The sequence below is a fragment of the Podarcis muralis genome, chromosome 1 (assembly GCF_964188315.1).
Source record: "Podarcis muralis chromosome 1, rPodMur119.hap1.1, whole genome shotgun sequence".
NCBI classification, from domain to species: Eukaryota; Metazoa; Chordata; class Lepidosauria; order Squamata; family Lacertidae; genus Podarcis; species Podarcis muralis.
The window spans coordinates 90,522,944-90,536,270 of record NC_135655.1 but is presented as its reverse complement, the minus strand read 5'-3'; positions in this window follow the sequence as shown (position 1 = coordinate 90,536,270).

Here is a 13,327-nt window from a genome sequence, read left to right as displayed (position 1 = left end):
CCTTTTATTATACCACTACTATTTTCCTTTTACCAAAACCAAACATTTTCACAAATATATGCATTTTTATGCACCCTTTACATCAAGTTATGTAGTTTTGCACACATTACTTGGCTGGGTAACTGTGTTCCAATGGAATGATGGCCGTGTTTTGTTTCTGAAAGTACAGATTAGCTAGGTTCACCTTGAAATGCAAACTGAATTGAATTTCTCCTCCATCCCTATGTCAGTTTGCATCTGCATGCCAAATTATTATGGGGCCTGGTTTTCCTTCACAAGCCTCTTCCCTTGCTGCACATCTTACAGGGCTTTTAGACTGAATCTGTCAAGTGAGAGGGCATTCACTCTCCTATTCCAAAGAAGAATTTAGAAATAGGATTTTGTAATCTCTCTCTCTCTCTCTCTCTCTCTCTCTCTCTACCTAGCCAAGCCATGCTGCTTTCGTATTATCTGCCTTTTAATCTCACCTCCTCAATTCTAATTCAATTAGATCCTGACAGCTAGCAGATGACATAACTTCTATTTAATTAGCACTCCACCCCACAACGTCCTGTTCATCAATATTTCTCTCACACAGACATGGCTTCTTACAGTTTCCCCTGATGATTCTTTCCATGGTTGGATACAAAGAGCATCCTTCTGACACCACATCCATCAGGGAGGAAAACAGAGACAACAAGAAGAGCCGAAATGAGATCTCACACAAATGGGATTGCAATTTTGTGATTTGATGGAGTGAGGGAAAATCTGGTACAGGTCAGGAGACAGGGCCACAGGGGGAAGTATGGGTGAGAGCCAAGGCCCACAGTTGCCAATTGCCACATCACCACACTGCTCTGCTACTGTCACCCGCATTGTACCAGTGGTACAAGAGGCTGGTTTCTACACACCCTCACACACCCCATTTATCCAGAGGCATTACCGGAGGACACATTCCAGCCAGGCAAAAACCCTCCGGATGTGAAGCAGGGGGCCATGACATGACATGCAAGGCTGAGATCGACAGCCCTGTGGCCCAGTACAGTGGGTATATATGTAACTACAGTGGTATATATGTAGGCCCACTGGGCTGGTAGGAAATTGCCCAGAGGCCTAGTTGCCAGTTGTGAGGGGGGTGGATGGAGAAGATGCCTTTCCTCTCCTTTCACATGTGTGAATCACACACTCACATGAAACTGGCGGTGTGGCATCTGAATATAGACTGCATTTTTAATCAAGGCTTATATTGGCTTATATTTTGATCAGGTTCATAAAGTCTAAAAAGGGCTTGAATTCATAAATGTTTCATGCCAGGCAGAGAAAACCTTGGCCATTCTCCTAAGACAAGGGGGCCCCTTGATTTATAGCAGGAAAATAACTTTCAAAGTCGTAAAAGCTGGAATTACAGACTAAGAGCGAGGACATTGACCTACATGTTACAGAAGATAAAAAAAGCAGAGATAAACATAATTAGGAATGAGTAAAATGATACCAATGTGCCTCCCAGTAAAATGAGCCAGATCTTCTTCCTAAGGTTAAAAAGGCCAAGAGCAATGGAGAAGCATCTAGCTGGCAGAAAAAGAGCATTTCTGGGAAGTCTTTTTTAAAGGCAGTTTCTTTCTTAAACTGAGAGAGTTAAAAGAGCAATAAATATTGGGAACAGCTAAAGAGGAGAGCAGATGGCTGAAGGGGGGGTGAACTGAAGAGGTTCCTTTTAAAAGCTGTTTTTTACTGAGTTCCTTCCTTTCTACTTTGAGAAGCTTTATTCTTTTAAAAGGTTACCTATGATAATGTATGAAATATATTAGCTTAAATATATTGGCTTAAATGTAATTATGCAAAGGATTTAAGAAATGCTAGATTCTTATTTCATATAGTTGTAAGAGTTGTATTTATCCTGAAATTAAGTCAGTCACCAGCCTAGCCCCCCTGCCAGACAAGAAGACGCCATCTGGGCGCTCCTGATATATAGTTGTCAGACATTTGTTTAGAAACCTTCAAAATGAAGGAGATCTTTCAATGTTGATGTGAAACTCAAGATCCTTGACATATGTTTAAGATAAAAATTTAAGATTAACCATTTGTTTTAGAAGGCAATAGGGCGAAGAGGGCAAGAGGTGAGCTGGTAATTAATATTCCTTGTTGAGACACATGTAAGATATATTACTACTTATTTGTCATTTATAGATGTAACAATATATAGCTCTTTGTGCTCCATATAAGGACAGGAGGATATGGGTGTATCTTTTGTGATTGGATATAGCAGGCAGCCAATAGGAAATCCAACCAGGCTGATTGGACAGATGCAGCCACAGGAGGAGCAAAGGGGGCTGGATTAAGGGAATATAAGTGCTGGCCATAATGGCAGGAGGCCAGGCCAGAGCTTGGTAACCATATACCACTGTGCCTCTCATTTATTTGTCTGACAAATAAATTATTATTTTAATTTCTCTATTGCTGCGTTGAATATTTCATTCCAGCTAAGCGTTAACCACAAGCAGGGTGCTACATTTTATGGTGCTCCTGTGACTCGGATAAGTGGTCTGCTGGAACGCAGCCCCTTCGCTCTACTGAGCAGGGTACAAGAGAGAGGATCTCTAAACTGCTACCCAGCGCGCACTGGATAATTTTTTCCAGGGGGAACGCAGAAGTCTCGTCTGTCTGATACCCTGCTCACTGGCGGCGACGGACCGGGGGGAAACGGAACCAACCAAGGGGTAAGTGCACAAAGGGATTTTTGGCCCTCCAATTAATTGGGAGGAAGAGAAGTCTTGATCAAACTTCTGCGTCTCAGTAAGTGGGAACTGAGTACGCTAGGTGGTTGGGTATATCAGATGGTGGTCTGGTGGGGGGAAAGGGAAGAATGGGAGGTAGAGTGTGGTGAAGTATCTTGCGCATTGTATGTGTGAGAAAGTACAGAGCAATCTGTAGCTGACCTGAGTGTGGAGTGGGTAGTACTTCGGTTCCCAGTGAGGCGACTCCATCTGGGCAAGAAACCCCACGAAGCGTGTGTGTGAGTGACTGAGTGGATACTTCACAGGGCCATACAATGGGAGTTGGGGGTTCAAAGGGGGGAAATACACCTCTTGAATGTATGTTAAATAATTTTAAGAAAGCCTTCTCAGGGGCATATGGAGTCAAAATGACGCCAGAGCGCTTGAGAACGTTATGTGAACTAGAATGGCCAAAACAAAATACTGGATGGCCATCTCAGGGAACTTTTGATATAAATTTAGTAAGCAAACTTTGGTCTAACATCACCAAAGAAACTGGAGGGTGCCCAGAACAATTTTCATATATAGATTCCTGGCTGAGCACATTAAATAAAAATCCTCCATGGATAAGGGAATGCAAAGTCCAACGATGCAAATTATTGGCTGTAAAAGCCGAAGCTAGGAAAGGAATCTTGCCAAATAAACTCAAACCCATTTTTGAGGGACCAGAGGAAGAGGTGCTTCCACCTCCACCCTATGCTCCACATCGAAGGGAGCATAATCCAAACCCTCCACCAGTTGTAACCCCAAGGCAAGAAAGTGGAACGAATAATGGGGGTAGAGACACAGAACTTGACTCCTTGATAGATTATGATAAATATCTTCAGGAGGCATTGGAGTCCTATAATGAAGCCCAAGCAGAAGTGGTTATTCCATCTGTGAGTCCCAGTAGAACTCCATCTACAGTCTCTTTTAGTGGAACAACTGATTGCCTACCCCAAACCCCTGTACATCCAAGTCCTAGAGAATTATTACAGAAGTTACAGGGAGACCTTAATCGGTCAGCAAGCAATACAGCCAGGCGTATTAAGCTGCTAAAAGAACGCCTTGGGACAAATACCATCCCCTATGATTTGAGGCCCCTAGAGCAAAGCGAAGAGAAAGATCACGTAGTAGCCCCTCTCAGAAGAGTATTTGATGCACTTGAGGAGCCTGTGCTGGTTAACGGGCAACCCGGACCAAGGCCACCTCGAACTTCGACCCTTCAGTACATTCCATTCACAACTACGGATCTGATGAATTGGAAAACACACACCCCATCTTTTGCAGAAAAACCTCAGGCTATGATGGACTTGGTGACTTCAATAATAAATACTCATAGTCCTACTTGGACAGATTGTCGCCAGCTTCTGAATACTCTGTTCACCACTGAGGAAAGAAGAGACATAATTGAAAAGGCACAGATATATTTGCGTGAGCAGGCCAGAGTGGGAAATATTTTTAATATTGACCGTCATCTCCAAGATAACTTTCCCTTGGAAGATCCTAATTGGGATCCAAACAATGCAATTCATCTGGCCAGACTTACCACTTACCGCCAGACGCTTGTGCAAGGTATCCGCAGGGCATGCCAGAAGCCCACTAATATGTCTAAAGTCTCAGAAGTAGAACAGAAACCAAATGAGAGTCCGGGAGACTTTTTAGAGAGGCTGCAGGAAGCCTATCGTATATGGACTCCTTTTGACCCTGAAGCCCCTGAAAACAGTAGAATGATTACTGCTACATTTGTGGCCCAGTGCGCTTCTGACATTCGTAAGAAAATTCAGAAATCAGAAGGATGGGAAGGGATGCTGATGAGCCAAATTATGGCCATTGCACGCCGAGTTTATCGGAATAGGGATGAGGCTGAGAAGCAAGAGAAGAAGAAGTGGCAGAAGGAAAAGATGGTAATGCTAGCCACAGCAGTGAAGCAAGACTACCGCCCCTTAAATGGAGGAAGAGGGCGGGGAAGGAATCCACCACTGGGAAGGAATCAATGTGCGAATTGCAAGAAGGAGGGTCATTGGAAGCGGGAGTGTCCTGAACCCCTGAGGTTGGAAGAAGTACGCCCAGGCCCAGGCCCAGGCCCAGGCTCCGGCCCAAGAAACCAGGGACGGGGACGGGGAATGATCCGAAATGGAAGATATCAGAGACCTGGACAAGGACAGAGTAGAGACAATTTCATTGGACTGGCAGAGGAGGATTTTACCCAAGACTAGGAACGACCGGACTCCATAAAGTTAGGCTTCCAGGAGCCCACGGTCACGATTCAATTAGGGAGCCATTTAATAGACTTTATGATTGATACTGGGGCTGAATACTCAGTACTCCCAGAACTATTGCAGAAAAAGGCATCCAAAAGTGTAGTCATTAAAAGTGCCACTGGTCAGTCAGCTAAGAGGTCTTTCCTCCAACCTTTGGAATGCCAGATTGGGGGACATCGTTTAACCCATCAGTTTTTGTATATACCTGAGTGTCCAATACCTCTCTTAGGTAGAGATATGCTGTCCAAACTGCAGGCCCAAATCACCTTCACTCCTCGAGGTCCAGAAATGAAACTGCCATCAAAGGCAGCAGGAATAATTACCCTCTCAGTACCTAAGGAACAATCATGGCGCCTAATGTCAGCCTTGCAAGTCCAACCCACATTGGATACAGAATTAAACAAGCTCCTCCGAACCCTACAGGTGCCACCAGGAGTATGGGCCGAAAATAGCCCACCAGGAATGGCCAAGAATATAGCTCCAATTGTAGTAACCTTAAAACCTATGGCTACCCCTGTATCTGTAAAGCAATATCCTTTACCCCGGCGAGCAGCAGAGGGCATCCAGAAACATTTGGACCGCCTATTAAAATATGGTCTGCTCAAGCCCTGCCAATCAGAATGGAACACACCCCTTTTGCCTGTTCGGAAACCTGGGACAGATGAATACAGGCCAGTGCAGGACTTGAGGCTCGTAAACCAGGCTATCGAGACCTTGCACCCAAATGTACCAAACCCATATACCCTGCTGAGTTTGATCCCACCAGAAGCAACATTTTTTACTGTATTGGACTTGAAAGATGCATTCTTCTGTTGCCGGCTGGCACCACAGAGCCAACCTATATTTGCCTTCCAGTGGGAAGACCCTTTAACAGGAACAAAAGGCCAGCTAACCTGGACAAGATTGCCCCAGGGATTCAAAAATTCCCCAACTTTATTTGGCACTGCCTTGGCGAAGGATCTAACAAGTTACCCCTCAATACCTGGAGAAAAGGTGGTTCTGCAATATGTAGATGACCTTATACTAGCAGCAAAGGATTTTGATACCTGTAAAGAAGGGACAGAGGAACTGCTCCACTTGCTCTGGCAAGCTGGCTACCGAGTTTCCCAGAAAAAGGCACAGTTATGTTTAGAAAAGGTCAAATATTTGGGCTTTGACATCTCACACCAACAACGAGCATTGAGACCAGAGAGGAAAGAAGCTATTTGCCTTATCAAGGAACCTACCACAAGGAAACAACTTAGAGGATTCCTGGGAACAGCAGGATTTTGTAGACTATGGATACCTGATTTCAGCAGTCTGGCCAAGCCCTTACATGAAAGCACTCGAGGTGCAGAGAAGGACCCATTCGTATGGGGACCTGAGCAGCAACAAGCCTTTTTAGTTATCAAACAACGACTTATGGAGGCCCCAGCCCTTGGACTGCCTAATTCGGAAAAACCCTTTCAGCTGTATGTACATGAACAGAATGGGATTGCAGCGGCAGTCCTGACCCAGAGATTAGGAAGTTGGAACCGTCCAGTAGCTTATTTGTCAAAACAATTGGACTCAGTAGCAAAAGGATGGCCTCCATGCCTAAGGGCAGTAGCGGCCACTGCAAGCCTTGTCAAAGAAGCTGATAAATTTACCTTCGGCCAGACGATGTATGTGAATGTACCTCATGCTGTTCTGACACTCATGGAATATAAGGGTAGTTATTGGCTAACGAACCCAAGGATGGCTAGATACCAAGGCCTATTGTGTGAAAATCCCAGGATTCATCTACGAGTAGTGAATATGCTCAATCCAGCGACTTTGCTGCCCCTACCAGAGGTAGATGATGAGGAATCACATGATTGTCTCCAAGTAATGGATGAAGTTTATTCCAGTAGACCCGATCTGAAAGATGAACCATTGAAAAATCCAGATGTTGTATATTATACTGATGGTAGCAGTTACCTGCATGAAGGTGCCAGACGAGCAGGATATGCTGTGGTCACCAATGAGGAAGTTGTGGAAGCTGAAGCTTTGCCTGCCGGCACCTCAGCACAAAAAGCTGAACTTATAGGTTTAACTAGAGCTCTGCAATTGGCAGCCGGATGTAAGGCAAACATCTATACTGATTCTAAATATGCCTTCTTAACCCTGCATGCACATGGAGCTCTATGGAAAGAAAGAGGTCTAATAGGAGCCCACGGGAAGGCCTTGAAATATGGACCTGAAGTAGAAATCCTGTTAGAAGCAGTATGGGCTCCAGAACAGATTGCTGTAATGCATTGCAAAGGTCATGGACGAGGAAGGGATCCAATAACCAGAGGAAATCATGCTGCTGACAAAGCAGCCCGAGAGGCAGCCCAAAAGCCTGTGGGAGGATTTATAGCAGCCCTCATACCAGAGGTAGCTCCAGAAGAAGTTAAACCTCACTATACCCCAGAAGAGAGGAAGTGGGCTGAACAGGAAGGAGCAGTTGTGAAGGACGGTTGGATGATCCTGCCGGACAATAGGATTTATGTACCTCATCATCTAGCAGGCACAATTGTAAGAAATTATCATGAATCTACTCACCTTGGCGGTACTGCAACCAGAGAGAGTCTCAGTCGGAAGTTGTATATTATTAACCTATCACAATTAGCAACTTGCATTTCACAGAAATGTGTTCTTTGTGCTAAAAACAATCCCAGGCAGGGACCGGTACAACCTCCTGGAATCCAACATGTGGGATATGTCCCCATGGAAAGTCTAATTGTGGACTTCACAGAGCTGGTCCCTTCTAAGGGATTCAAGTATCTCCTTGTGTTTGTAGACACTCTTACCGGATGGGTTGAAGCCTTTCCCACCCGAACTGAAAAGGCACGAGAGGTAACTAAGAGACTCCTCACTGAATTGATCCCGAGGTTTGGATTACCTAGATGCATTGGAAGTGATAATGGGCCAGCGTTCATTGATCAAGTAGTACAAGAAGTATGTCGAGTCCTACAAGTGAAATGGAGACTGCATGCAGCCTATAGGCCTCAGAGTTCAGGGAAAACTGAAAGAATGAATCGGACTCTGAAAACCCAATTGGCAAAATTAACCCAGGAAACGGGATTGGGATGGGTAGATGTGTTACCCATAACACTGTTTCGTGTTCGGTGTGCACCCACAAAAAGACTTAAGTTGTCACCTTTTGAGCTCCTGTATGGGAGACCGCCCTCCTTTGTTCAGGATATTCCAGCTGACCTTAAACAAATAGGAGACCATGTGACACAGGGACAAGTGCAATCTCTCTCCCGTGTTTTTGTTTCTCTTAACAGGTGGGTCCTCGAGCGCACGCCGTGCAGCATTGCCGAGCCGATTCATCAGTTCCAGGCTGGCGATAGCGTATGGGTGAAAGAGTGGAAACGTGATCCACTCGCACCTAAGTGGCGTGGACCTTACACCGTCTTGCTCTCTACTCCAACAGCGGTGAAGGTAGCTGAGGTGACCCCCTGGATTCATCACTCCCGTTTGAAGAAGTCCGAAGGCAGTTGGACGTGCAAAGGTGACCCCTCTAATCCTTTAAAACTGACTCTCTCCAAAAACCCCTGTATCTAGCCCTACCGGGAACGGGCTAGGTCACGGGCAACATTAGACGACCGGCCTGCTGCAGCCACAACCTGGAAGCTGGCTGACCTGCGCACGCCTGAAGCTTGAGGAGCATCTGAACCAGCGATTGTGAACGGGAAGATTCTCTAATACAATTAATTGACTGGCCCCCCCTTGTGGAACAATTATCAGAGATATTACTCACTGGGGATCCTCGGGATATATGTTTTGGTCTTGGTGGTTCCCCATTTCTGTCACTGGGGGAATTATATTGGGACTAATAGTTTTATGCTATCACAATAAGGTAATCTTTTGTGGAAGGAATGCATATGCTAGACATCAACATGATTTTATTATTAATCCTGATCCCTTGGGAAGGGGAAGGGTCCTTGAATCTGACCAAATTTGCTAAATATGGATTCAGCCATGACCACAATATGTGGGTAGGTTTAGCTGAAATGGTAGCCAATGTTGCAAATAGGACCAATTGCCTTGTTTGCTCTCTTGGGCCAGATGATTCAGAGGGAGGTATGCCCTTATTACCGATACCATTAGATGCCATTGGTATGGTAAGCGAAATGCCACACCAAACAGAAATACAGAATTTCCCCGGATGGAACTCAACTAAACCATTACGAGTTATACCTGTACAAGGGGAATTCTGTGTACATAAATCATCAGATGCAGCTGATTCTACCATGATAGGCTCTTCTCATTGTCACTATACTTGGGATTATTTTAAGAATAGTCATACCTGGGCACACGGTACTACCTATCGAACTCGGAATACCTTGCCCTGTGCACCTCCTTTTATTCATGCATGGAAAGTGGTATGGAACATAACTGTGACAGAAAAAGGCAATCTAACATACTGCACTGTGAACTCTCTACCTCTTTTGATATTTCGCCTTCTGTACTCCACGTACCAAAAACCTCAGACCCGATGGTTGTGGTGGATATGTGGAGAATGGGCATACAAGAAACTCCCTTCCAAATGGAGTGGGACTTGTTTCCTGGGATGGGTATTACCACCAATGTGGATTATGCCCACTAGTTCGGCCAAGCGAACACGAAGGAATGCTGATATTTCTCGTATAGCAGGAGGAAGTACCCAAAGTTGGAGCGGTACTGATGATTGGCCACCAGAGCGCATTATAGCTTATTATGATCCTGCCTCCTGGAATCCTGGTGAGCTCATACAAGGGGCACGGGATCCTATTTATAATCTAAACAGAATAATTCGATTGCAAGCAGTAGTGGAATTGGTAACCAATGCAACGGCCCAGAGTTTGAGACTTATTGCACAACAGTTGGATGAAAGTAGAGCCGCCATTTTGCAGCTGAAAATGGGAATGGATTATGTACTTGCCAGGCAGGGAGGCCTATGTGGAGTCTTGAACTTGACAGGGAATGCCTGTTGCTTTAACATTTCTGATAATGGTGAGGCAATCCGTGTGTTGGCTACAAAGATGGAGAATATAGCACATGTCCCAGTACAAACATGGGAAGGATGGGATATGGGATGGCTCACCAATTGGTTACCTAATGTCACAGGACTCAAAGGGATACTATTGTCTTGCTTGTTTTTCTTGACAGTAGTGGTAATGGTTTTATGTATGATGCCATGTATCATTTCATGTTTTAGAAGTACAATTAGCAAGATGGTTTCAAATGAAACTCTACCTCATATCATGGCCCTATACAGAGCTTTACCTCAGGAACATGATGAAGGTCAAGCTATCAAGGACACTTGGTATGAAGGTCCTTGAGCTTGAAAGGGGGGAATGTGGCATCTGAATATAGACTGCATTTTTAATCAAGGCTTATATTGGCTTATATTTTGATCAGGTTCATAAAGTCTAAAAAGGGCTTGAATTCATAAATGTTTCATGCCAGGCAGAGAAAACCTTGGCCATTCTCCTAAGACAAGGGGCCCCCTTGATTTATAGCAGGAAAATAACTTTCAAAGTCGTAAAAGCTGGAATTACAGACTAAGAGCGAGGACATTGACCTACATGTTACAGAAGATAAAAAAAGCAGAGATAAACATAATTAGGAATGAGTAAAATGATACCAATGTGCCTCCCAGTAAAATGAGCCAGATCTTCTTCCTAAGGTTAAAAAGGCCAAGAGCAATGGAGAAGCATCTAGCTGGCAGAAAAAGAGCATTTCTGGGAAGTCTTTTTTAAAGGCAGTTTCTTTCTTAAACTGAGAGAGTTAAAAGAGCAATAAATATTGGGAACAGCTAAAGAGGAGAGCAGATGGCTGAAGGGGGGGTGAACTGAAGAGGTTCCTTTTAAAAGCTGTTTTTTACTGAGTTCCTTCCTTTCTACTTTGAGAAGCTTTATTCTTTTAAAAGGTTACCTATGATAATGTATGAAATATATTAGCTTAAATATATTGGCTTAAATGTAATTATGCAAAGGATTTAAGAAATGCTAGATTCTTATTTCATATAGTTGTAAGAGTTGTATTTATCCTGAAATTAAGTCAGTCACCAGCCTAGCCCCCCTGCCAGACAAGAAGACGCCATCTGGGCGCTCCTGATATATAGTTGTCAGACATTTGTTTAGAAACCTTCAAAATGAAGGAGATCTTTCAATGTTGATGTGAAACTCAAGATCCTTGACATATGTTTAAGATAAAAATTTAAGATTAACCATTTGTTTTAGAAGGCAATAGGGCGAAGAGGGCAAGAGGTGAGCTGGTAATTAATATTCCTTGTTGAGACACATGTAAGATATATTACTACTTATTTGTCATTTATAGATGTAACAATATATAGCTCTTTGTGCTCCATATAAGGACAGGAGGATATGGGTGTATCTTTTGTGATTGGATATAGCAGGCAGCCAATAGGAAATCCAACCAGGCTGATTGGACAGATGCAGCCACAGGAGGAGCAAAGGGGGCTGGATTAAGGGAATATAAGTGCTGGCCATAATGGCAGGAGGCCAGGCCAGAGCTTGGTAACCATATACCACTGTGCCTCTCATTTATTTGTCTGACAAATAAATTATTATTTTAATTTCTCTATTGCTGCGTTGAATATTTCATTCCAGCTAAGCGTTAACCACAAGCAGGGTGCTACAGCGGAAGTTATGCATGTGCCTCGTTTAAAGGACCTAAATTGTTTTTGTTGAGGTACCAAAGTGCACATCAAGCAGTGAGAAGTTACAAGGAGCGGGTGAGGGGGTGGCCAGGCACTGTGGTAGGCCACAAAGGCATGGCTAGTGGGTTACATTTAGCTTCGTAGGACACAAATGGGGGAGGCCTGTGTTTTTTTTTAGAAAGTATGAACATAGAGCAGTGCTATTTTTCTAGAAAAAGAGGTGCCAGAACTCACCATGAACTCCTCCCTTGATCTCTTAGAATGGCAATGGTGCTCACCTGAGAGGTGCCGGAACAGAGTTCCCCCAAGTTCCTGGGGGGGGGGAGCCCTGACATAGAGACACTGGAAGGCACAGAGCTGTCTAGCCAGTTCTAAGCTGCAGCTTCTGCTCATGGTAAATGAGTTGGGCAAATCCACTGATTACAAGCAAGGAGTGAAGATCAGTGGTTTAGGCGGTGAGTCTGTGTGCAAAGTGCCAAATTCAGTGGCTTTTTATACACCTAAGTCGGGGGAGATTACTGAGGGAAGAGAAGTGGGGACAGAATTTTGCTCTTGCTTTCTGGCAACTGTCTCATAAGCAAGCAATTAGACAAAAAACCTTAGCCAAATGGAATCTTCCTCCCAGGTTGTTGTTATTGTTATTAATGACCTCCCCTTCACCCTAAGATCCCAGGGCAGGTTACAACCTTAAAACACAATACTGAAAACAGTAATAAGCTGGCTCCTGAAAATATACACCTCAAGTGTCAGAAGTCAGGGTAAATACGTGTGTCTTCCGTAACCAGAAGCTGTATAATTAAGGTGGTAGATGCACATCTATGATATTTGCAACCTTAGGCCCAACATCATAGCAGTCCAGCACAACTGTGGGGAACCTTTGGTCCTCCAGATACTGCTCAACTACAATTCCCATCAGCCCCAGCATGTATCCAGTGATCAGGGCTGATGGGAGTTATAGTTCAGCAACACCTGAAGGGCCAAAGGTTCCACACACCTAGTCTAGTGCTTAGAAGTCTGCTCCAGTAATCCTGATTCTATATTTTGCATTAGTCTTCAAACTATAAGAAATATTCCAACCTGAGTTTTGCTGTTGCACAGAAAGTCTCCTGACCCACTTGACCTGACTGGCAGCCGTGAGAGTTTTCTTGTGGGCATAAATCTGCATTTCTGCTATACTATTTTCAGTAAAACTAGCCTTTTTGCAATGTTTATCTGTGCCCATGAAGCACATCACAGTCGCTTGGTCAGTAGCTATGGCCTGGCTGCCCTTATACTCACTCTTTGTAGCAACTGGAGCATGTTGTCAATTGATATATGACTGAAGACTGACCTCTGCAGACCTAGGAGGAGGCAGCTGTCCTTTTTCTCATGCTGAAAGTAGCCTGGGCTGATTGGAGCCATTGCTAGTTGTCCCCCTAAGTGAGTTATTTTGCAAGCATTGTTTGCAGTCCTGCCATTAAAATTCATCGAACTACAAAAATCAATTACTCTGGGACATTTCATAGATTATAAACATGAATGATGATATCTTCATAATTAATGATTATAAGAGAGCAGCTTTAATAGTTTTCTTCCTTGTGGTTGGCTTGATTCCTAATCTACAATGGTTGCTGCTGGTGAACTGCAAAAGGTAAATTGGGTTGTCTTACCCTTGGGGCATCTAGCTGGGGACTGCA